Source organism: Plecotus auritus (genome assembly GCF_963455305.1).
Source record: "Plecotus auritus genome assembly, chromosome: 7".
Classification (NCBI taxonomy): Eukaryota; Metazoa; Chordata; class Mammalia; order Chiroptera; family Vespertilionidae; genus Plecotus; species Plecotus auritus.
Window position 1 is genome coordinate 95,932,114 of NC_137774.1, and position 26,620 is coordinate 95,958,733.

At 37.5% G+C, this 26,620-nt stretch overlaps 1 protein-coding gene across 1 annotated transcript in view; it reads left to right on the plus strand.

Annotated features, from left to right (window-relative positions):
* The window catches only part of FBN2 (fibrillin 2), a gene marked incomplete at both ends in the record, with an annotated part of 272,359 nt that overhangs the window by 113,337 nt on the left and 132,402 nt on the right, over window positions 1-26,620 (plus strand). The gene's annotated exons all lie outside the window — the stretch shown is intronic.

The following is a 26,620-nucleotide window of genomic DNA, read 5'->3' on the forward strand; positions in this document are numbered from 1 at the left end:
ATGAACCAAAAGATAGTTACAGAGGCAGTAAAGCATCAAACAGAGTGTCTAATTACAGCGGGAAGGTTAGGGAGAGGTGGGGGAAATAAGAGATCAACTGAAGGACTTGTATGCATGCATATAAGAGTAACCAACGGATGCAAAACATTGGGGGGTGAGGGCAGGTATGGGAGTGGGGTGGGGGGGGGCAATGGTAAGATATGTACACATATAGTACCTTAATAAAAATTTGAAAAAAAAAACTATTACTTTTATAAATCATTAAGTGCTTAGAAGCATCAAGTGAAATGTGTTTCACTTTAATGGTACTGTCATTAATTGTCAAGGGAAAAAAATCTCATTAAAATATGTGCAGTGACTTGAAGAAGGAATAAAATAGACAGTAAGGGAGAGGTGGGCCAGAGATGATAATTACAATGAAACTGATTATAATTTGCTTTTGACAAAAACACAAGCATTATTTAAAAGGGTGTATGTGAAAGTCTATTGTGAAGGAAAAAGATATCCTTCATTATATGTTTTAACAAAAGCTGATAAAACCTTCGTCATCAACTGCAAAGAAGCTGCAGTTCTACCAGTGAAGGTAGAACTGATGGAGGAGTCAAAACACAGCTGCTCCTTTCAGTTGGGTGGGTTAGGACTTTCTAAGTAGAAAACAGGTCAATCTTTTTCTACTTTATGGTGTTTAGATTTCTTTATTTCAGCAATTCATCTCTCTCTCTTGCTCACTCTCACTCTCTACATACATATGCGTTTATGTATATAATATGTAGCTCTTTTTCTGTGTTGCACAGAATTATATTAATAATAGGATTTGTTTCATAACATAATCTCATTATTATTCCACCGATAGCCTGCTTTTATTTAGTTAATTATTTTAAATAATAAGCACCTATGAAACCCCCAAAAACAAAATCTAGGACTATGATAATTACCTACACTACCCATGATGCCTCCCCCTCTCCCACATAACTATCACTTTGTATCTAGGATTCAACATTTCTTGCCTTTTTTTAGGTACTTTTATTAAACCTATAGACACTCCATTTATTACTACTACTACTATTATACTATCTCAGTTTTTAAAACTTTACAAAAAAAAGATTTAATGCTGTTATAAAACTTATTTTTTTATTTAATATTAAAAGTTATAATTCATCAACCTGTGAACAGGTGAGCATCAACCTGTGAACCAGGAGGTCATGGTGAGAGCACATGCCCAGGTTGTGGGCTCGAGCCCCATTGTGGGGCGTGCAGGAGGCAGCTGATCAATGATTCTCTCTCATCATTGATGTTTATATATCTCTCTCCCCATTCCTTCTGAAACCAATAAAAATATACTTTTTAAAAAGTTATAATTGACCTACATATTTGCATGTTGTTCCAGACACATACACTCTGTGCACTTTTGTAACTAGGTGTCTCCTTCAGAGTAGGGCCCACTGTTTCCACTAGTTTGCTCAGCATAGAGCAAACTATGGAGCCAGAGTCATTTTGATTTTCCAGAGGAATATTTGTCCTCTCTTTGGATCCATTTATTTCTAAAAGGTGTCTCATTCATACTTCTGTTATGATTGATGTCTGTGTAAGCAGCTTAGGTCACCCCATCACTAGCATTCTGGAGCCTTGTTCCCACTGTTGCTTGGTGCCTCAGCCTCATCCCAGGCCTGTGTGATGCCCAGGCCTCCTCCCAGATTGGTGAGGAAGCATCTGCTGAGTGGTCAGTAATCCTACTCCGGCTCACAGAGCTAAGTTGATCTTGAAGATCACTCTTTAGGGCCCTTCCATTAGGCTTTGGCCTCATAATACAGGTCAAGAAATCATACAGGAGAAACAGAGGTACTTCAACATTACCCTAACCCTAACCCTTCCTCCTCCCAGTTCCCCATATTCTTCCCCCTAAGAGCAAAATTATAAATTTTTCTTAACACAGGGACAATAATGGAAACTTTTTTGTCATCTCCTTGTGATACCTTGGGACCCAAAACTAAATTGGGTTAAATTCAATTCCTCCTACTCTCCAACCACGTTCTTATAATCTAGTTTTCAGGAACTTTTCACAATGCCTCAACACCTAATAAAGAGTATTCTCTTAGTAAGTGCTTGTTGAATAAACATGGGAGTGAGAGAATGGATTATGTTTTCTATTTTCTTCCCTTCCTTTCCTTTTCCCTACACGCACTCTCTTCCAGCCTTTTCATTTGGTCTTCTTTCTTTCATTGAGGTATAATTGACATATAACCTTTTATTATATGTTATAAACTTTTTTAATGGAGCTAATGGCTTTGAGAACCAAAGCCTGTCTTAACTTGCCATGCTTTCCTATGGATGCTAAGCAAAAATGACTTCCAGCAGGATGTGTGTGTCTCTCTCATTCTCTGTCTCTCTATCTTCCTTCCTCTCTCTCCATATAAAATAGGCAATTACTTGTAATCAGTTGATAGTAAAAGGCCTTTGCTCTTAGGAATCCGCTTTCTTGGTGCATTTATGTTTGGAGGCAGAGCATTGAGTACTTAGAAATTTGTTGCCTGTGTATTAAGAAATAAAATCTAAAATAGAAATATGAACCATTTATGCTTTTTTAAATCATCGGAAAAGGTGTCCTGGTCATATGCCAGGCTAGCAGTGGGGTTTTCAGGCTTGAGTTTTAGAAGCCCCCATGTATCTCATGAATGAAAAGGTCACATCCAAGAAAGTGAGACCAGCTGCGAAGACTGATAGGATGTCCAAAGGGGCAGCCGATCAGCAGCCCAAAGCTGACAGTGAGGCAGAATTAGCACATATCACTCCGAGCATATTTATCAGAAGTTGCCAATCTAAACTCTTTTAGTTTCTTCCCACAAATGAAACACGTGCGTTAAGTTACTTGGGCACTACCTTGACAGTCTTAGTCAGTTAACAGCAATATTTCATAGGGAGTTACCAAAGTGACATCACCCCTTTAACTTCAACCCAAACAAAATGGCTTACATGGAAAGTTGCACATATACTTTTCTATGAAAGCCTAGAGGAGAAAGAGTTCTTTATTTGAGGCACAGTGGGTAACATCATCGTTACTAACATGAATAAAAAATTCAACAAGAAGTTATTCTTTCACATGTCATTCAGGTTGTGAATCAAATTTGGGAATATTCACATCACATTTTAACTTTTATAACACATTTATTTTTTAAAATTTTATTCTAATAATGAGGAAAATTGTAAAGAGAAATGACAATTAAGTTTTAAGTACAATTAAAAATAAACAAATGCTGAGAGAGAAGAGAGCATGGTGATCAATAACCCAAGATTTGGGACCCAAATGTCAGGGTCTGTGCTCCAGCTGAACCTTGTGGGAACTGTGTGATCTCTAGCAAAGTAAAGCCTTCATCATTACCATGGAGATAATAATGGTATTTTCTGCATAAGGTTTTTATAGTATTGTATAAAATAAGGCATTTGGCACTTTAGGTGTTTGTTAAAGAAAGCACAGATAGCACAGGCAAATTAATTGTAAAAGATTCAATAAACCATGTGAGTTGAGATCTTTAAAAATTAATTGTAAAAGAGTTCTAATATAACATTTCAATTATGACTTTTAGTAGTTTCCTATAAATAAACTCCTTTAGTCCTAAAAACATAGCAAAATTGAACCTACTAGAATATATATTTACCTACTCTGATGACAGTATTCACAAACAATGAAATAGACCCAAATCCATCATCAAGATGAGGAAACATGGAACTGTGGTTTTAGGTTATCCATTAATTCCTGACTGGTCTCAAGTCTGTTTTTACTCCCCCAAATCCAGTTCCACCCAAATTACAGAAATGGACATTTGAGACCCCGAGGACTTGATTTATTTAGCATAACACAATGGTCAGGAAATTGCATTTTAGTGGATTCTGAGAAATTTTCCCAAATGGTGGGGACCAATGTTGTTTCCCCTGTGCCATTGTATATTTAAATCCCTTTTAAAATATGAAAAAAAAGCCTGGTAAAGTAATTTTGATTATTTTTGCAGTTCAGTTTCTGCTGAAGATCACTGGAAAAACTGAGAGCCTCCAAAACACCTTTCTTAGAAACATAAAATTAGGTGTATGTTATTGATAGAAAAATCTATTCTACTCTGGAATGAAAGGATCAGATGAACGCTTTTGAGCTTTGCCATTAGGGAAAAAAGATATAAATCGAAACATACCTCCTTATTTCTTCATTTAACTTTCTAAATACTTTTTGTTTCATAGTAGAAATGGAAAAGTAATAATGCATACAAAAATAAACAAAATAAAATCCTAGTTTTATAATATTCCTGAAATATATCTTTAGCTTCTGCTGAGAGAGAGAGAGACAGAGAGAGAGAGAAGCCCTTTCACAAATTACCATGGCCCAATGCCTGAAGGAAATTAGTGTACTCTAAAGAAATATCCTGCTATAGTCAAGTAAAAATGTAACAGAACTTGAAATATAATACCTTGATCCAGGACTGCATTTCTTGCAAGTGTTGTCACTTACTGACGTTGTATATACTTCATTCAATACCCAGGCACTGAAAAATATATGAAGGACTGGTGAAAATTGTTACAGGCTGCTAATTTATTTTAGATGCTTCCATTTAGTACAGATATAAATAATCAAAGCTGTGAGATGCTTGAATTATCTTTCTTCCTTAGTCCTGACCTAGGAATCTTTTTTCTTAGTGCAATTCTTTCATATTTCATTGTGCAATGTTTCTCATCTATACTTTGCCTTTGATAGATTTTAGTGCAATTAATTATATTTTAAGAATACGGTGAATGATTTTGAACATTTTAACTATAGAACCTGCTCTTGGTCAAAGTGAAGTAAATTGTTTCTCCAAGTACCTATTGTTTTCCTTACTTTCAGAATACAACTATTTTAAGTAGCTTTTATTTCAAGGACACAAAATTAAAGATAAATGAACAAATAAACTTAGTTATGGTATGAGTATGTTTCTTTTAATGTCATCATATGGATATTAGATTGGTTACTGTGGGTTTTTTTAAATGTAAGCTTTAGTTTTCCTAATGGGCTGTAGTTTCATATTTCACATGCTAACATGTCTTTTTCAGTTTAGCTGTGAAAACTATCTGGGGTATATTTTTGTCCCAGTCCAGCAGCAGCACATTTAGGGCAAATGCATGGCTGAGTTGGGAATGTGTCTAAGTTCTAGTGAATGACAGAAGACAGTTTAGGCAATATTTACCAACATCTATATGCAATCATATTAAATTTAGTGTGGCTTAATTTAACTGCCTTTAGCTGATGCTAATGTGTAACATAAACATATTCTTCAGCTATAGGTTTCATCTTTCAAATTCTTGGAAATGCTTCCAGGACTATGTGACTATAAATAAAAGTTTCCTTTCCCCATTTGTCATAGAATATCATAATAGTTCTATCACATAAAAGTAAGCAGCTTTTCATTTTGTTCCTATCTGCATTAAGAATACCTCTTATCCAGCAAAATCAGTATTTTTTATGTTAATTTTCTTTTTGTTGTTGTTGTTTGCTTTTTAAAATTTTATTTTAGGCTAGTCTACTTTGGGTAGGCATTGTTCAATAGGTCTATTCTCCCCTGCATTATTATTATTTTTTATATAATTTAAATTCTTTATTGTTTAAAGTATTACATAAGTCTCCTTTTTCCCCCATTGACCTCTCACCTCTCCCCGGCCGCCCCCACCCCCAGCACATGCCCTCAATCTCCGCCCCCCCCGCCCCCCCCCCCCGCTGCCCCGTCTGTATCTTCTGGTTATGCTCATTTGCATGCATACAAGTCCTTTGGTTGATCTCTTACCCCCTCACCCTGCCTTCCCTCATAGGTTGGACAGTCTGTTCGATGCTTCTATGACTCTGGTTCTATTTTTGTTGATCAGTTTATGTTGTTCATTATATTCCACAAATGAATGAGATCATGTGATATTAATCTTTCTCTGACTGGCTTATTTCACTTAGCATAATGCTCTCCAGTTCCATCCATGCTGTTGCAAATGGTAAGAATTCCTTTTTTACAGCAGTGTAGTATTCCATTGTGGATGTACCACAGGTTTTTTATCCACTCATCTGCTGATGGGCACTTAGGCTGTTTCCAAATCTTAGCTATGGTGAATTGTGCTGCTATGAACATAGGGGTGCATATGTCCTTTCTGATTCGTGTTTCTGTTTTCTTGGGATATATTCCTAGAAGTGGGATTACTAGAAATGGAAGTTCCATTTTTAATTTTTTGAGGAAACGCCATACTGTTTTCCATAGTCTGAATTCCCACCAGCAGTGCAAGAGAGTTCCTTTTTCTCCACATTCTCACCAGCACTTGTCGTTTGTTGATTTGTTGATGATAGCCATTCAGACAGGTGTGAGATTTGTTGTTGTTTTGATTTGTATCTCTCAGATGATTAGTGACTTTGAGCATGTTTTCATATATCTCTTGGCCTTCTGTATATCTTCTTTCAAAAAGTGTCTATTTAAGTCCTTTGCCCATTTTTTGACTGGATTGTTTATCTTCTTTTTGTTAAGTTGTATGAGTTCCCTATAAATTTTGGAGATTAAATCTTTATCGGAGATAACATTGGCAAATATGTTCTCCCATGCAGTGGGCTTTCTTGTTGTTTTGTTGATGGTTTCTTTTACTAAGCTTTTTATGTTGATGTAGTCCCATTTGTTTATTTTCCCTTTAGTTTCCATTGCCCTAGGAGCTGTATTGGTAAAGATATTGCTATGACAAATGTCTGCTATTTTGCTGCCTATGGCTTCTTCTAAGATTTTTATGGTTTCCCGTCTTATGTTGAAGTCCTTTTTCCATTTTGAGTTTATTTTTGTGTATGGTGTGAGATGGTGGTCTAGTTTCTTTTATTTTCTTTTTTTTTTTTTTTGCATGTATCTGTCCAATTTTCCCAACACCATTTATTGAAGAGACTCTCTTGACTCCATTGTATGCTCTTGCCTCCTTTGTCAAATATTAATAGAGCATAATGGCTTGGGTCGATCTCTGGGTTCTCTGTTTTGTTCCATTGATCTATATGTCTGTTCTTGTGCCAGTACCAGGCAGTTTTGAGAACAGTGGCTTTGTAGTATAGCTTGATATCTGGTATTGTTATCCCTCCAACTTTGTTCTTCTATCTCAAGATTGCTGCAGCTATTCGGGGTCTTTTTTTATTCCAGATGAATTTTTGGAGTTTGTTCTAGGTCTTTGAAGTATGCTGTTGCAGAAGAGGCATTTGACAAAATTCAAAACCCTTTCCTGATAAAAACTCTCAGCAAAGTGGGAATAGAGGGATCATACCTCAACATAATAAAAGCCTTATATGACAAACCTACAGCTAACATCATGCTCAATGGGCAAAAACTAAACCATTTCCCCTAAGAACAGGAACAAGACAGGGATGCCCACTCTCACCACTCCTGTTCAACATAGTACTGGAAGTGTTAGCCATAGAAATCAGACAAGAAGAAGAAATAAAAAGCATCCAAATTGGAAAAGAAGAAGTAAAACTGTCATTATTTGCAGATGACATGATATTGTACATAGAAAACCCTAAAGACTTCAAAAAACTACTATAACTAATAAATGAATTCGGCAGTATAGCAGGATTCAAAATGAACACCCAGAAATCTATGGCTATTTATATGCCAATAATGAACTCACAGAAAGAGAAACTAAAAAAAAAAAATCCCATTGCAACAAACAAATTAAGATACCTAGGAATAAATTTAACCAAGGAAGTAAAGGACCTGTACTCCGAAAATTACAGGACACTGAAAAAAGAGCTAGAGGAAGACATAAACAAATGGAAGAATATACCATGTTCATGGATTGGTAGAATCAACATCATTAAAATGTCCATACTACCCAAAGCAATCTATAGGTTCAATGCAATCCCCATTAAAATACCAATGACATACTTTAATTTTCTTTTAAACCTGGTAAAAGAAAGTATCAGAAAATTAATATATCCTTTAGAATTCCAATTTAATTTAAAACTTGTTTGTTGACTTTCATTTTCCAATTCTCTGATACAGGTCTTCTTTTTGAGATTAGTTTCCCAAATGACATCCTGAACTTGCATTGTCATATAAATTTTACCCAAATGCTATGATTTCCAGTTTTATTATTTTAAATTAAAGCAAACTTCTCAAGATGCTTGTGAGGCACTTGTAAGTGCAGAACCCTTCTAGATCAGGGTCGGCAAACTTTTTCTGTAAAAAGCCAGATAATAATACATTTCAGGATGTGGAAGTTACTCTTTTTTGCAACTATGCAACTCTGGTATCCTAGCACATATGTAAAAGCAGCCATAGAAAATAAAATACGTAAATGAATGAGGGTGGCTGTGTCCTAATAAAACTTTACTTACAAAAACAGGGAGTGGGTTTCAGATTCCTAGTCCATTTTTGATTACCACTATTCTTGCCTTATGTCAAATAGTCTCTCTCTATCTAATTCTGCAGCTATTTTCTTAGATGACTTTCAAGATAAATGACTTTGGGTGGATCATGGATAAACAATTTTTTATTTTAATAGTTATAAAAATTTTAATAAAATGTTTTAATAAAAAATACACAAGTAGTACATCATATGTGTTTATGGATGTTATTCCAGAAAACACTGTTGATTAGAACAAAGATCATATTACATTTTTTTATAAAGACTTAATTTTTTAGAGCAGTTTTAGGATCCTAGCAAAATTGAGATGAAGGTACTGAGATTTTCCATATACTCCCTGCCCCCACACATGCACTGCATCTTTCATTATCATCATCCCCACCAGAGAGGTACATTTGTTACAGTTGATTAACCACATCGAACATCGTAATCACCCAATGTCCATAGTTTACCCAAGAGTTCTGTTGTACATTTCATGGATTTAGACAAATTTAAAATGACATGTATCCATCATTATAGTATCACACTGAATATTTTCACTGCCCTGAAAGTTCTCTCATATTAAATTTTTAAAATGAGAATCCAATCTAATAAAAGAGCAATATGCAAATTAACCATCACTCTGCTACACCCAAAAGCCACGCCCACCAGCCAATCAGGAGCAAATATGCAAATAAACCCAACCAAGATGGCTACGGCCACATAGAGCAGGAGGGAGGCTTGGGTTTCCCTGGCGATGGAGGAAGCCAAGCTTTCCACCTGCTCTTGCCGGCCTAGGCCTCCACTCAAGGCTGCAAAGTTCCATAAATCCAAAGAGAAATGGCGGCAGCCACGGAGCTGGAAAGAGCAGAAGGCTAGGGTTGCCTGTGGCGATGGAGGAAGCCAAGCTTCTGCAGCCCTGGCTGGCCCAGGCCTCCGCTTAAGGCTACAAAGTTTCAATTATAGAAGATACATGAATTCCAACAGAAATGGCTGCCGCCACAGAGCAAGCAGAAGGTTTGGCTCCACTCCAGGCAACAAAGTTTCAATTGTAGAAGATAAATAAGTCCCAGATACCAGGGCCTCCGCTTGGGTAACCAGGGGGCATGGCCGGCCTGCAACCACCACAGGCCCCTCGCCCAGGCCGCCCCACACCCCAAGGGAACCCCCACCCTGATCCGGGACACCCTTCAGGGCAACCAGCTGGCCCCCAACCGTGCACCAGGCCTCTATCCTATATAATAAAAGAGTAATATGCAGATTGACCATCACTGCAACAAACAAGATGGCTGCCCCCATGTTGTCAAAGATCCTGCCCCCATGTGGTCAAAGATCCTGCCCCCATGTGGACACAAGATGGCCACCACAAGATGGCCAGCAAGGGAGGGCAGTTGGGAGGGACCAGGCCTGCAAGGGAGGGCAGTTGTGGGTGATCAGGCCAGCAGGGGAGGGCAGTTGGGAGGGACCAGGACTGCAAGGGAGGGCAGTTGGGGGCGATCAAGCCTGCAGGGGAGGGCAGTTAGGGGTGACCAAGCCAGCAGAGGAGGGAAGTTGGGGGCGACCAGGCCTGCAGGGAAAGGCAGTTGGGAGGGACTCAGGCCTGCAGGGGAGAGCAGTTGGGGGGGACCAGGCCTGCAGGGGAGGGCAGTTAGGGGTGACAAGGCCTGCAGGGGAGGGCAGTTAGGGGAAGACAGGCTGGCAGGGGAGCAGTTAGGCATCAATCAGACTGGCAGGGGAGTGGTTAGGGGGTGATCAGGCTGGCAGGCAGAAGTGGTTAGGGGCAATCAGGAAGGCAGGCAGGCGAGTGTGGGGAGCCAGCAGTCCTGGATTGTGAGAGGGCTGTCCGACTGCCCGTTTAGGCCCGATCCTACCTGGATCGGGCCTAAACGGGCAGTCGGACATCCCTCGAGGGGTCCCAGATTGGAGAGGGTACAGGCTGGGTTGAGGGACACCGCCCCCCTGTGCACGAATTTTGTGCACCGGGCCTCTAGTATCTATCTATCTATCTATCTATCTATCTATCTATCTATCTATCTATCTATCTATGTATATTAAGTAAAAAGTAATACTATAGATAATTCAAGGATATGGCAATAGGTATGGAGATGTGGCTCTTTGATGACTGGAGTTTGAAAAATGATATTGTAAGATTTATTATCATCATCATCATCAGAAAGCTATTTGACTTCCAAAAATGAATGTTCTTCAACTGGAACTCAGAGTTTCCATTATGTTTGCAAAAGAGTTCCAAAGGAAAAATAATGCCCTGCAAAGATCATGGTAAATTTAGGTCTATCTTTCTTACCTCCAACTATAACTTTCTAGTCTTGCTACCCTCCTTTATAATATTGCTCCTTTTCTAATCTCTATTATTACCTAGAGTGCAGTTGGAAACCTGGCCATTCCTAAAATTAGATGAAAGTGCTCTCAACATTGTTAACATAATTTCAGGTTGTTCTACTTTTATGCATCTACCTGTAAGTTATATGGGATATGAATCAGTGCATCACTCAAAAAGAAAGGATGTGAGTGTTATCGCAGTCAGTATTCTATTTTATTTTTAAAAAAAGAAACAAAAATATTAGTGAACTTTTTCTAAAGCTTCTGTTTTAACATGAAGGCATATACAAAAGTGCTTGTAATGCTATTTTGAAAAAAATATCAGAGGTTGCTTTCTTGTTTTGTTGGTTCTAAGCATAACGGATTTGAAGCTTTTGAAGATACTTTGTAATAGAAAACATTTGAAGTTTACTAAAAAAATTCTTGTCCAATTCTTTAGTAAAACCATATTGTGAATATTTAGTTGTAGACTTAGAAAATTAATTCAACTGAACAAACTCATACAAAACAGCTATTCACAAATTAGATTATCATAATTTTTTCTCCCACATGGAATATTTTCTCTTAATTTATTATGATAGAAAAATATTTTTCATAATTAATTAGTAAAGAAAAACAGGAAGTAAAGCATTCTGGCATTTATTTGAAATTTGATTTTATATTTTAAAGTATCTCCTGTATGTTTATTTTCCTTATAATTTCAAGATGGAAGATTGTTATTTTTGATGTTTTCTTTTCACAAAGTATAATGTTGCAATTTTATATAAACCTGTATACTAGTGTATGTAGGATTTATAGTAGCTAGGTAATTAAATATTAATATTTCTATCTCGAATCAACAAACTATGTAGATCTCATGAATAAAATGTATTCTAGAATATATTCCTATTTAAGAAAGTAATTAAAATTTCATTGTGTTATTCTTTTAGGAATATTACTATACAATATGTAACTACTGTCTTTATCATTTGTATAACTTTCGAGCAATAGGAATGAGATGAGGGAGAAAAGGAAGTGAAGAGAAAGGGGAAGATTGTCCTGCCTTCAGTGGTTCATACCTTACCGCTAGGCTGTGTAAAAGAGAATCCTTAAAGAGGTTGAAGAGAACTAACAGTAGTGAGGATCATTTTTGGAAACTGTTATCTATGAACTAGAGTGTGGGAAGGGGCAGTGAATATATATGTTTCTCATCTGCCCAGTGAGGACCTCAAAGAAAGGAGATGAGTTGTCCAGATAACTTCCTATGGATAAGCAACAGTTCTATCCTGCACCATAAAGTAATCATTCAAGATGCAGTGTGAATGTGTCTGTGCTCCAGTAGCCTAGTTAGAGTGTGACCTGAGTGAGATCCAGTCAAGGTCTTGCTGAGCCTCCCATATTAGCCTTTTCAAATTTGCCACTTGGCTCAGAGAATGCTAACAGATGGCATGCATCACCCCGTTGAACAGATCAAAGTTCAACTGAAGCTGAGCCTTAGGAGTGTTCTCTCTGTCTTCACACATCTGCTCTTGTACCCATTTTTGTGTATAATACACATATATGTCTGTGTAATTCAGAGTATGTACAGTTACTTGTTGAATCTAAACTGACTGTATATCAATGTAACCTGTCAGATGAATAAGGAAATCAAACAAACGCAAGAAAACACATCTGTACTAATTCAAAGATTAACTTTCTTTATAAGAATTGCTCATAGTATGTATTAGTAACTGAACGTACCATTTTTGTTATTTCCTTTTAATGGTAATAAGTATGAAAAGCACAGAGAATAATGAATATTTATGAGATACTTTTATAATGGAATATAGGATAGATTTCTTTTCCACTGGATGTCATTTAGTTAGAAGATACAAAATAAGTGACTTGATGTATCATTAGAGTATCGATAAAAGATTAAGATTTCTTAAATTGCGGTTATTACTGCACTATGCAAAAATATTTTTAAAATCCTGGGGGTTTTATGATTACATCTTAATGTACTGATGTTTAACAAGAAAAAATGGGAACAGAATATATTAAATTCTTGCATCTTTGCCAAGTCCAAATGGTTATAGTGAATTTAACTTTGCAATTTCCTAACATTTGTGTTGTTGAAAGTATAGGTTTTACTCAACAGTAAGGGAGCCTTTTGATTTAATTTCCCTATATTTAAATATTTTTAGGTAATTTTAGAAGGCAGAGAGGATTAGAAGAAAGGAAGAGTCTGGAGGACATAATTTTAACAGCTTACCATTCAATTGTTAAAAGTATTTTCCTACAGAAACTCAGCTTCATCATCTTAAGTCTTCAATATTTTAAAACTTACAAATAATTTGGTCTTATTTATTTGGACTAACAAAATGTTTCCATCCAGAGTAAATTAAAAAGAAAAGAAAAAAGAGAAAAGAAAGGAAAAATCACTGCTGACAAATAGCTACACTTCCCAAGCTATACCATTTTGGAATGCAGACCAAAAATTTAAGCTCATAACATTTGACTATGTTATCAGCAATTTTAATGCATTTTGAAATAGAAATAGCTTTCCAACTGTTGCTGTAATGTTAAAATGCACTGTGATGGAATTGCCTCTTGTTGCCTTTAATTCATGCCTGAGTTACTTACTCCAAATTAGTATTTAGAAAGATGCAGTATTGATTTCAAGCCAAAGGGAACCATTCATGACATTGCTACCATAGTAACCCTTTTAATAATGCTATTATTTTGCCTACATAGACCAAAAACTCTAAATTAAAAAGTTTCTGTTAATATTAACAAACAGAGAATATTTTAAATGTACTTCCCTAGATCAATAACAAGAGGAAAGAGGTATCAAGAAGGAATATATAGCCCTAACCGGTTTGGCTCAGTGGATAGAGCGTCAGCCTGCGGATTCAGGGGTCCCAGGTTCGATTCTGGTCAAGGGCATGTGCCTTGGTTGTGGGCACATCCCCAGTGGGGAGTGTGCAGGAGGCAGCTGATCGATGTTTCTAACTCTCTATCCCTCTCCCTTCCTCTCTGTAAAAAAAATATTTTTTTTTAAAAAAGAAGGAATATATAATCTTTCTATGGTAAAACCCTGAAATAACACAAAGATACTGACATTACATGACAGACAGTAGGCTTCTGTCCTCTGCATGGCCCCTGGTGTTATCTGTCTTTCTAAAAATGATATCCTTCTCTTTTCATTTTCCCTTTGGGCTACAGCCCTCTTTTTTTCCTTTCTCTTCACATCCAACTTTAGAATTATTTACAGTCATTTTCTACTTTCTTTCTTCTGACTTATTCTTGAACCATTGTAATCTAGGGAATATCCTCACCAGTCAAGTAAAACTATTTTCATCAGGATTGCTAGGTGGACCTTTCCCATTCCTGTAAAAAAAATTAGATGCAGTTGGCTTACCAAAAGAGGACACAGATTTCTCCTATGCAGCTGCCTCTCAGGCACGTGTGCTTTCAGTGCCCCACAGTTACCTCACACTCATGCACAGACTTTAGCTCCACTAAGCCCACTATACATGTGCCTTACCAGCATTTCTCATGTCATCCATCTCAGTGATTGACCCAACTATCCATCCATTCTCTTGCCCAAACAGAAATCTGGGTACCACTCTCAATACCTCCCTTTCCTGACACAACCATTTTATCCCAAGACATTTGGATAGATTCTACTTCCTAATTATATTTTGAGTTGACCCACTTTTCTGCCTTCATCACCACTGTCTCTCTTCTCTGTCTTTGAGACGGCTTTCTTTGAGGTCTGTCTCCTGCTTGTTTCACTCCATTCACTTTTCCAGATCTTTCCAGAACACAAATTTAGTCATGTAACTCCCTTGTTTGAGGCCCCTGTTCTCAGGATAAAGTTCCTGCATGTTGTCCTCTGCTTACCTCTCCAGCCTCCTTTTCTTTCAACATGCTCTGTGACTCAGGCACATTAACATTTACTTAGTTCCTCAAATAAATTATGCTCTCTGTTGCCTTGTCTCTGTGTGTGCTCTTTACTCTGCTTGGAAAACAATATTCCATTTCATTTCCATAGCCTCTTGTAGACCTATTTATTATGTTTCAGTTTAACTGTCAATTTCCTGTGGAAGTCTTTCCTGACCCTTTTCTCCTCTGCACTTGTTCTCCTCTAGTTTTTATCACACAGTGTCATCATTGGGCATAACTCTGATCTCCTAGCCACCACTGGCAGTTTCTTGGGAAGGAGTCCAGTAAACCCCTAGTTTTAGCTGTCTCACTGCTTTGCAGTTCTGTTTCTGGTCCAAGGAAATGTTTATCTTGTATTTTGAAACTGGCTGGGTCTTTTTGTTTTTTTCTTTTTATATGTCATCTGTCACTGCTATGTGTTTGGAGCAGATGGGGAGTACTGAAGCATCTTGACTAGAAGTCAAAATCTGCATGTGTAATAAGCTGTCCAGGTGATTCTTAAGCACATGAAAGTTTTGTACATCAGTACTCTGTTTTATTCTATTGAAAAGACTGAGCTATTTGATGTGAACTTATTCAACCTCAGATTTCCTCTATTACTACATCTGCATTTTTAACTTTCACTGCGTTTGATGAATTATCTTTCCAGAACAAATTGTTCCAACTCTGCACTTAATTCTTTCACTGTTCTAGACTCCTTCTAACTCTTGCAATTAATTAGTTAAGTTTCTAGCTTGTATCTCTTCTCTTTCCTGACATCTTCTCTTTACCTACAGTGAAGGCCATCCAACACGCATTAACACAGAATCTCTCTCCACCAGCTCTCTCTTCCAGCTCTCATATATTATTGATCGTCTGCCTCCTGCATGCCCCCTACTGGGTATCGAGTCCAGAACCCGGGCATGTGCCCTTGACCAGAATCGAACCTGGAATCCTTCAGTCCACAGGCCGACGCTCTATCCACTGAGCCAAACTACCTAGGGCATCTCCTCCATCTCTTTAATTACCCTTCATGATACTCTTTCTTTCTGACTTTCTTCACTGTAAAGTTTCCTAAAAGCTTAGTCTATACCAACCATCTCAAGTTCCTCACCACCTACTTATTTCTTATTCTTTTGTAAAATTTCTCTGTTCTCTTGACTTCCTCATAGCATTTCCTAGACTTTTTTTTCTTTATTGATTAAGGTATTATATATGTGTCCTTATCCTTCCCCCATTCCTCCCCAACCCCTCACTCATGCCCTCACCCCCCCTGGTGTCTGTGTCCATTGGTTAAGCTTATATGCATGCATACAAGTCTTTTGGTTTATCTCTCTCCCTTACCCCCACCCTCCCCTACCTTCCCTCTGAGGTTTGACAGTCTGATCGATGCTTCCCTGTCTCTGGATATGTTTTTTATCATTAGTTTATGTTGTTCATGCTCTCCAGTTCCATCCATGCTGTTGCAAATGGTAAGAATTTCTTCTTTTTTACCACAGCGTAGTATTCCATTGTGTAGATTACCACAGTTTTTTAATCTACTCATCTGCTGATGGGCACTTAGGCTGTTTCCAAATCTTAGCTGTGGTAAATTGTGCTGCTATGAACATAGGGGTGCATATATCCTTTCTGATTGGTGTTTCTGTTTTCTTGGGATATATTTCTAGAAGTGGGATTTCTGGGTCAAATGGGAGTTCCATTTTCAGTTTTTTGAGGAAACTCCATACTGTTCTCCACAGTGGCTGCACCAGACTGCATTTCCACCAGCAGTGCATGAGGTTTCCTTTTTCTCTGCATCCTCGCCAGCACTTGTCATTTGTTGATTTGTTGATGATAGCCATTCTGACAGGTGTGCGATGGTACCACATCTCGGATGATTAGTGACTTTGAGCATGTTTTCATATGTCTCTTGGCCTTCCTTATGTCCTCTTTCGAAAAGTATTTATATCCGTTGTCCATTTTTTGATTGGATTGTTTATCTTCCTTTTGTTAAGCTGTATGAGTTCTCTGTAAATTTTGGAGATTAAACCCTTGTTGGAGATAACATTGGCAAATATATTCTCCCATGCAGTGGGCTTTCTTGTTCTTTTGCTGATGGTTTCTTTTGCTGTACAGAACTTTTTATTTTGATGTAGTCCCATTTGTTTATTTTCTCTTTAGTTTCCATTGCCCTAGGAGCAGTATCGGTGAAGATATTGCTTCGGCATATGTCTGAGATTTTGCTGCCTGTGGATTCCTCCAGATGGTTTCCCATCTTATGTTGAAGTCCTTTATCCATTTTGAGTTTATTTTTGTGTATGGTGTAAGTTGGTGGTCTAGTTTCATTTTTTTTGCATGTGTCTGTCCAGTTTTCCTAACACCATTTATTGAAGAGACTGTCTTGAATCCATTGTATGTTCTTGCCTCCTTTGTCAAATATTAATTGAGTATAGTGGTTTTGGTCGATTTCTGGGTTCTCTATTCTATTCCATTGATCTATATGTCTGTTCTTGTGCCAGTACCAGACAGTTTTGAAAACAGTGGCTTTGTAATACAGCTTGACATCTAGTATTGAGAACCCTCCTTTGTTCTTCTTTCTCAGGATTGCTGCAGCTATTTGGGGTCTTTTTTTATTCCAGATGAATTTTTGGAGAGTTCTTCCTAGGTCTGTGAAATATGTCGTTGGTATTTTAATGGGGAGTGCATTGAATCTATAGATTGGTTTGGGTAGTATGGACATTTTGATTGATGTTGATTCTACCAATCCATGAACACGGTATGTTCTTCCATCTGTTTATGTCTTCCTCTATCTCTTTTTTTCAGTGCCCTGTAGTTTTCCGAGTACAGGTTGTAGTCTTGATTACCCTGTTTCTTCTTAAGTATGGTCCTTGATGTCTCAGTTTCCTAATGCTGCTATAACATATCACCACAAACTTAGTGACTTAAAATAACACAGATCTGTTATCTTATAGTTCTGCAAATCAAAATCCAAAATGGGTCTCACTGGGCTGAAATCAAGGAATGGACAGGACTGCATTTCTTTTGGGGTATCTAGCCCACACTCCATTTTTTTTTTTTTACTTTTTCACCTTCTAGAAGTTGCCCTCATTCCTTGCCTTCTGGCCCCATCCACCTTCAAAGCTGGGAAAGTAGTATTTTCAATCTGACACATCAGTCTCCCTCTTACTTATAAGAACCTTTGATTACATTGGACCCAGGACTAGATAATTCAGCTATCCTCCCATCTCAAAATAAGCTGATTAGCATCTTAGTTATCCTTTGGCTTCTAAACTAATGTATTTACAGGTTCCCAAGATTAGGATTCTGGCATCTTTGGTGACCCATTATTCTGCTTACTACTTTTGACTTCTTTAAAATTTAAATAGCTTTTCAGTAATCCTGACGACCTCTCTTTTTTTTTCTTTTTTTTTCTTTTGTTAATCCTCACCCAAGGATATTTTTTTCCATTGATTTTTAAATGGAGTGGAAGGGAGGGAGGAGGGAGAGGGAGAGGGAGAGAGAAAAACATCAATGTGAGAGAGACACCATTGTTTGGTTGCCTCCCACTTGTGCCCCTACCATAGCTGGTAATCAAACAGCAACCCAGGTACTTCCCTTGACTGGGAACCAAACCCAAGACCCTTCTGTCTGCAAAGTAATGCTCTAACCATGGAGAAAAACTGGCCAGTGCTTGTTTTTCTTTTTCTTAACTTGCTTCTCAAATAAATATATCACTTCAGTAACTATCTATAACATTTTCTCTTTTCACTTTTTATTCTCTATCTTACTGATTTTATTCACATTGATGGTTTCAACTAACTTTATTCATAGATGAAGGCTCAATCCCCAGTAGAGGGTGTGCAGAAGGCAGCCTATATATGATTCTCTCTCATCATAGATGTTTCTATCTCTCCCTCTTCCTTCCTCTCTGAAATAAATAAAAACATGTGTTGTTGTTTTTTAAAAAAAAGATCCACCTTGGATTTTCAGCTGTTTTCTAGGTATTATTAGCTCCAAATGTTAATGATGAAACCATTCACTCTCCTCCAACATATATTTTCTTTATTTCACTAATTTTGTTAACATTAGCTCAGTATTGAAAACTTACTGTCCCCTTTCCCTTATTCTTGCTCTTACTTTCAGAATATTTCTTTCATTTATTTTCCTCCTCTGGTCTCACCCTCATTAACTTAGACCATGCCATTATCTTTACTGTCCCTGACCCCATTATTAACCTAACCCTGTCCTTCTTTTTCAACATTGACAGATATCTTTGCCAAAAGTAAAATTCTTACTCTCTTTCCCTGCTTAATGATTCAGTTACTGCTCATTGCTACAAAGTAAGGACAGATTCCTATTCTAATTTTCCAATTGTATTCCAGAAGCTCTATATGGGTGCTCTACTCCATGTGGGTACAGCCAGGGGAAATAGGGCTAACCTCTCTCCCCAGATACCACTCTAGAGCTGTGGTTTCACCCTCAAGAGAGCCAGGCTCCCAGTGTTTCTCATCCCCTCTCCCCACCCCTGGTCCATTTGCAGAAGCTATAATCCAGGTGGGAACAACAGAGAGGACTGCTTCTCTTTCCCCACTCAGCTCCCTCCCATAGGTGGAAGCTCTACACCAGGTGCACTGGCCAAGAATAGTGACTATCCAAATGCCCCAACTCCAGCTTATTCACAGAGCAGAGCTTCGACTCAAGGAGAGGTAGACTGAGAATACCAGGAGCTAAGTTCTTCTCACAGTTCCTGCTGGTAGAGCAGAGACATCACTCTAGGTAAAGTGAGATTTTGTTCCTAGCATTATTGCCTTGTCCAGGGGACAAGCAGTTCAATCTGAGGGAATAATTTTATTTTGGAACTGTGAATAGAGAACTCCATGCCTAAGGGTACTATCAAACACAGTAGAGATTTTGGTGGAAAGCAATTAAGTGAAGGCTAGTCACTCTATGTTTCAACCAAAACAGCAGCAGAAATTTAATAGAGAGAATTAGGGAAAGAGATAGCTCAGAAGAGTCCTCCCAGGATCACAGTCAACTCTGATGTTTGAAAAGGGTAGGCTATACCCACTCAGGAGCAATGAGAATGGGATGTGTGACAGACTTGAAAGCATTCCTTAAGCCACACACAGACCCATCAACACAGACAGAAAGTTCACTGCACAAAGAGCTTTAATGCAACCTGTGTCCAAACATTGAATAATTTAAGTTACTCTAACCCAGGGGTGACTCCTAAGGAACCTGGCTTAAAAATAATAGCACATTTTTGGCAGTTAGAAATTATGTGCATGCTCAAGGCTGTGTCCTCTCCAAGAGAAATCAGAGAAGGAACCTCCATGCTACTAGTCCCTGGCTGACCATGGGGCAGAAAAACCTATAAACTTCTTGAACACCAATCTCCAAGCCATACATACATCCAACCGTAAAGGGGGAAAATGCAACTTCCTAAGGGTTCTAAGCTTAACAATTGACCAATTAAGTACCTGTGCAGTCTACAGAATACATACTTTAGAATAAAAAGCACAGATAGTTTGAAGATTAAAAGATAGAAAAAAAATATGCAAATGACAACCAGCTAAAATGTTATCAGATAAAATAGACTTTAAGCAAAAAATGTTCCTAGAGATAAGGACATTGTATAATGACAAAAGGATGAGTCCATCAGAGTTATAGTGGTTAGATAAGTATATATGCCCTAACAACAGAGCCCCAAATATATAAAGTAAAACTGACAGAATTGAAGGGAGAGACAATTTATCAATAACAGTGGAGAAATCAATAGTACACTTTTATTAATGGGTAAAAATAATATGACAACTAGGCAGAAGACTGTTAGGAAATGAACACTATAAACTAATTTGATCTTATAGACATGTAGAGTACTCCACTTAACAGTAGCAGAATATATATTCTTCTCAGATGCACACAGAACGTGCTTCAGTAGAGACCATATATGTGCTAGGCCATAAAACAAGGCTCAATACATTTAAAAGGAATGAAATCATACAAAGGATGTGCTCTGCTCCAACCACAATGGAATTAAATGAAATTAATTAATAACAGGAGGAAAATTTGGAAATTCATAAATATGTGGGTATTAAGCAACAGACTCCTAAATAGCCGATTGTATAAAGAAGAATCACAGAAAAACTAGAAAAATAATTTGAGATGAATGACAACAAACAAAAAACATGAAAAACTTGTGATATTTATTTAATGCACTTCTCAGAGGGAAATCTATAGTTGTGAACAACTATATTAAAAAAAAGGATCCCAAGTCAGTAACCTAACCTTCAACTTTTAAGAAATAAATGAAGAACAACAAACGAAAATCATAGCAAGCAGAAGGAGGACAATAATAAATTCTATAATGGAAATAAGTGAAATTGAGTTTAGAAAACAATAGAGAATTTTCACAAAACCAACAGTTGGTTGTTTGAAAAGATGAACAAAACCAACAACCCTTTAGTTACACTGAACAAGGAAAAAGAAGAAAGCTCAAATTATTAATCATAAATTAAAGAAGGGACATTACTACTGACCTATAAAAATGGTTATAAAGAATACTATGAATAATACTATGCCAATAAATTATATAAGACAAAAAGGACAAATTTCTAGAAAAATACAAACTAACAAAACTGACACTAGAAGAAATAGAAATCTGAGTAGGTTGTAACAATGCATTTTAAACATGATATAAAAACTAAAGAGATAAGAGTTAATAATTTAAAAATTTACCACAAAGAAAGAAAATTTTAGGCCCAGATGCCTTCAATGGTAAATTCTACCAAACATTCAAAAAATAATACCAATCTGCCATAAACTCTTCCCCAAAATAGAGAACATAGGAGTGCCTTTCAGTTCATTCTCTGAGGAGAGTATCACTCTGATTCTAAAACCAGAAAGAAAATACCAGAAAAGAAAACTACAGATTAAATTCTCTTATGAATATAGATGGAAATATCCTCAAGAAAATATCAGCATATCAAGCCACCTTCAAAAAGGTTTATACATCATTATCGGTTAAGGTTTATTCCAGAAATACAAAGTTAGTTCAGCATCTGAAAATCAAGTAATGTAATATACTAGGGGCCCAGTGCACGAATTAGTGCACCTTGAAAGGAACTGTGGGCTATGAGGCTGCAGTGGGCACAGGGGTGGGTCTCAGCCCATCCTCTGTGCCCCTGCCCGGCCCCTCCCGCCATGGCCCCCAGTCCTCTGTCTGCAGGCAGCCCTGCTCCCGCCACCACCACTCCCATGCGCTGATGGTGCCGGCCTCGCTCGCACCGGCTGACAGTGCAGAGTGATTGGGGCTGGCACCAGCAGCAGATGTGAGCAGGGCCAGCGCCATCAGTGGGTGCAAGTGGCAGCAGCTGTCCCAATCACCCCTCAGGAGCAGGGGGAGGTGGGAAAGTCCTCAGGGGCGATCAGGTCCGGCAGCTACTGCTTGCATTCGCTGATGGTGCTGAGCAATCAGGACTGGTGCTGGGCTCCGGCAGCAGGTGCGAGTGGCAGTTCTGGCACCAGTAGCAGGTGCACGTGGGGCAGGCGCTGGCTGCAGGTGTGAGTGCCAGACCAAGGCAGGGCACCAGTTGCTGTCATCGGGGCGAGCCTCTGGTGGTTACTGGAAATTCTTTAGACCCAGCTTCCCTCACAGAGGGTGGAACCCCCCAATTGATTGCCCTGCCGGCTGGTGGCCTGGGCCTCTCTCTGTGGGGCAATCATGGGGCAATGGCCGGGCCCCCAACCAGTCACATTGCACCTGCCTTGGCTGGCCTGGCACCAGTGGGTGTCATAGTGTGGTCGTCCGGAAGGTCGTCCAGTCTAATTAGCATATTACGCTCTTATTATTATAGATAGCCCCAAAATGGAAACAACTCAAATACCATCAAGTGATGAATGGATAAATAAAATGTGATATATCCACACAGTGGAATATTATTCAACAATCTGAAGGTATGAAGTACTGATATATGCCACAACATTGATGAACCTTGAAAACATTATGCTCAGTGAAAGAAACCAGTCATGAAAGATCAGATATTTTATGAATCCATTTATATGAAATGTTTAGAACAGGTAAATCTATAGAGACAGATTAGTTAGTATTACTTATAGATCTATTAGTTATAGATTAGTTGTTGCCTAGGGCTTGGAGGAAGGCAGGAAGTGTGACTACTAATGAGATAGAACTACTTTTGGGAGGATAAAAATGTTCTCAAAGTAGGTTGTAATGATGGTTTTACAATCCTATGAATATATTAAAAACCATTGAATGTTATACTTTAAATAAAAGTGAATTGCATTGCCACACAATTATTATATTTAAATAAAGCTATTTATAAATATACAGTGAAATTCTGTGTATAACTTGCTTTCAAAATATGAAAAGGGGAAAGAAAACATTAATTTTCTATTGCAACTTATTTTATTTCAATAATGCCTATGTCCTTTGAAAAGCTTGAAATAGTTAGCAATTTATTGTGTTTAAACTTTGGTAATGAATATTCCTAATTTTAAACAGTATACGAATTAATAGAAGTTGAATATTAAACAGGATATACTTTCTATACAAAAAAATATATACAGAATGGCCAAATACATAAAGTTCTTTGGCATACATGAAAAGAAAATATTCTAAAACACATTTTAAAAAAAACAAAATTTCTTGTTGATGTTCTAATTCTCTGTAACACAGTTGTTCCATGGACTGCTTTTATGTATGACATGTACATATTGGAACTGACAATCTCTAGGGTACTGTTCTTAGAATTCAGTGATATCTGAGATCACACTTAGCACTACTTACCAAATTATTCATTATATTCTGCTTTGAGTAAGATTTACAGTAAATGTTGTAAATGTTGGTTGACAAATATGAGGTTATGTGGTTTGGCAGTCAGTAACCTGTCAGATGGTTTTGCTTAGATCTAGTTTTCTTAAAAAAAAAAAAAAAAAGTGTTCCGCCTCTTCAAATTATCAAACACTTTCCAGTCCTTCTCTCTCTTTACCTTTCCATGGCACACTTAAAAAACCCCTTCTTTTTTGACAGTGTTCTTTCTTAGCCACCATTCATCATACTCTTCCTCTTACCTCCCTAAACTTTCCTTCCCAGCCTCCTATACTGGCCTTACTTCCTTTGACTTTCACTTAGATGGTGGTGGTTCTCAGACTTCCCTCCTTAAGTTCAACTCTTTTCATTTATGGGTCATCTTTGAGATCCCATATATTGTTACAACTTCAAAATGCAATTCATGGAGTTGGTGATAAACCACAAATGTACATGTTTATGCCTTACATCTTTACTGAGTTTCAAATTTTTAGTGGCACAATTGGAATTTCTGCCTGTTTCTCTCAAACATCTCAAGTTCAAAATGTCCCAAACTCAACTTAATCTCAAAATATGTTCTTCCCTGTGTCACATTCTCTATTACTAGTCTAAAGCTAACCATTCCCACTTGGTTCAGGACTCTATTCCAATCAGCATATTCTCTTGACTAGAGGAGTTCTTCAAAAATAGGCATGTGACTCATTGAGGACATTAAAACATAAGGGAAGACTTGCTTGGTTCTCCTTGAAAAAGTATTCTCGCTCTTAGGAGAGAATCACAGGAAGAGACACCCTCTCTTCTGCTTGATGTCCCAGTCAAAGGTATAGCCTACAACTGCTGTGGCCATGTTGCTTCTATCAAGGAAGGCACCCTCAGGATGATGTCGAAGCACAGAGGAAGGCATGGCTGAGTGTATCTCACAGAAACTGAGCAAGGGGTATTGGCTCACACCAGTCCTGAAGTCCATGGCCCTTCTGAATTTCCAGATATGCAAGCTATTAAATTTTCTGGTTTATGTCAGTGTGGATCAGTTTTTCTAATATTTGCAGACCAAAGCCTCCAAACTGATAAACTTTAAAAAAAAAAAAAGTTTAATGGAAAGTAGGTGGAAGCACATTAGTTATGCAGAGCATGAATGAAATTAATTCCCATTAAACAAATGGCTTCCCCATGAATAGACATAGGCACATTTGTATATAGCTAGGGAATATACACTTTATATTTGACAAGATAACACTTCCAAACCCGATTATGACATATGCTCTTGAAGAAATGATACTACAAAAGAGTTAAATACATACATCCTTCTTAACATAAATGTTAATGATAAATTTAAGTTTAAATGGATGAATAAATATTGGGCATGGCTACATTGAAATGCAGTAAAAAAAAAAAAAAAAGGACCAAATGTTTTAATTTAAAGAATTTTGGAGGGAGTCTAGCTCAAAAATAAATGAAAAACATTCTTTTTTTTCATATAGAATTCTTAAATACTTTGCCGAGAGCCTTTTACATGTAATTATTTTGACTGTAACCTTTTAAAATTCCTACTCAATTCTAAGGAGAATTGTGAAACATGGAGTTTTTGAACAATAAAATATTTAACACAAAACCCACAAATTTAATATCATTCCATGTGAGCTCCTATGTTCCAAATATTTTTTTCCTTAAAAAAGAAAATGTTAAACATCTTTCAGTTGTGTACTCTTTTTGTTGTCAGGAAGGATATTTGGAAGTAGAGCACAAAGAAGTTCTTTATTATGGAAGGAAATGCCAAGAAATGAGAGTTAATGCTTAAATGAAAGACTTAAGTTCTTAATTTTTAAGAATTTGGATTAATCTGGAGCCCCATAAGTGCCTTGACTGTTGGTATAACTTTAGATGTAAGAGGATCAGAGGGAAGTTTTCTGGCTCTTCACTTTTGCACTTCTTGCTGCTGTACTTTGTGCTTTTCTATTTTTTTGTCTTCCTTGTCCAGAAGTGATTGATTACTTTATTTGGTTAACCAAGTACAACTATTCTAGAGTTCTTTCTCTTCTGAATCCAGTTCAGTTTTTTTAGGATGCACTGAGCTAAGACAGCAACACAAGATGCAACAGGTCTTAATTTTGTACACATGGTTTCATTTTGTTGGATTAAGTCTGATGGTAACACACCAAATTACATATATGCTCCTCATGTAGTCAGTTCCTGTTAGAATTCTGATCTCTCTTGGGGAGTTGGTAGATTTTGATTTGTACAATTGTGCCTTCAGTGGTTGAATATTAAGCCTCAAATAAAGATATTATTTCAGAGAATGTCTGAATCTGGTAATTTTTTTTATACGCACATTCCAAGAAGACACACGGGCATATAGTTATTACATGATGCAGCTTGTAAGCAAGAGTGATAGAATAAATGGGAAATGAAAGGATAAATGAATAGACTAATAAAGGAATTCAAGAAAGGCATTGCCGACCTGGCTGATGTGGCTCAGTGGTTGAGCGTTGATCTATCGACTAGGAGGTCACGGTTCCGTTCCTGGTCAGGGCACATGCCCAGGTTGCAGGCTGTATCCCCAGTAGGCAGCGTGCAGGAGGCAGCCAATCAATGATTCTCTCTCATCATTGATTTTTTTATTCCTCTTCTCCTCTCCCTTCCTCTCTGAAATCAATAAAAATATATATTGAAAAAAAAGAAAGTCATTGCCAACTATTTTTATAATCATTTTTCTTTTATTTACAACAATATCATTTTCCTGTGTTTTTATTAATACATTTCTAAAAAAATAAACGTAACTAAAAAAACTAAATGCTCAAATTCACATTTCAGTAATTATCTGTTTGTGTCTTTTAGTATTGGTTTCTGTATTCACTGGTCTTTGCTAGTTTAGTTCCTTAGAAAGGACAGCTAACTCCCAGCAGGCATAGCTGGATTTTCCTCACAATGGTTCATTTCCTTTTCAATGTATTAACAATTAGCGCCCAGTGTACCAAATTGTAGCTTTGACTTTCCACCTCTCGATGCTTATTGAACTAGAAGAAAAGTACATTAAAGCTTATATAAATGGCCAGGTTTCCTGCTTTAGTGAAAGTTTAAAAGAAAGCAGACCTTTCATTAATGTGAAAGGGAATAGACTAGTCCCAGCATTGAGTAAACTGAATGAATTAACAGGGAGGTACAATAGGAAAACTGGACACCTCCCAAGTTTGCCCTTTGTGGTGTTTCTATATTATTTTAGAT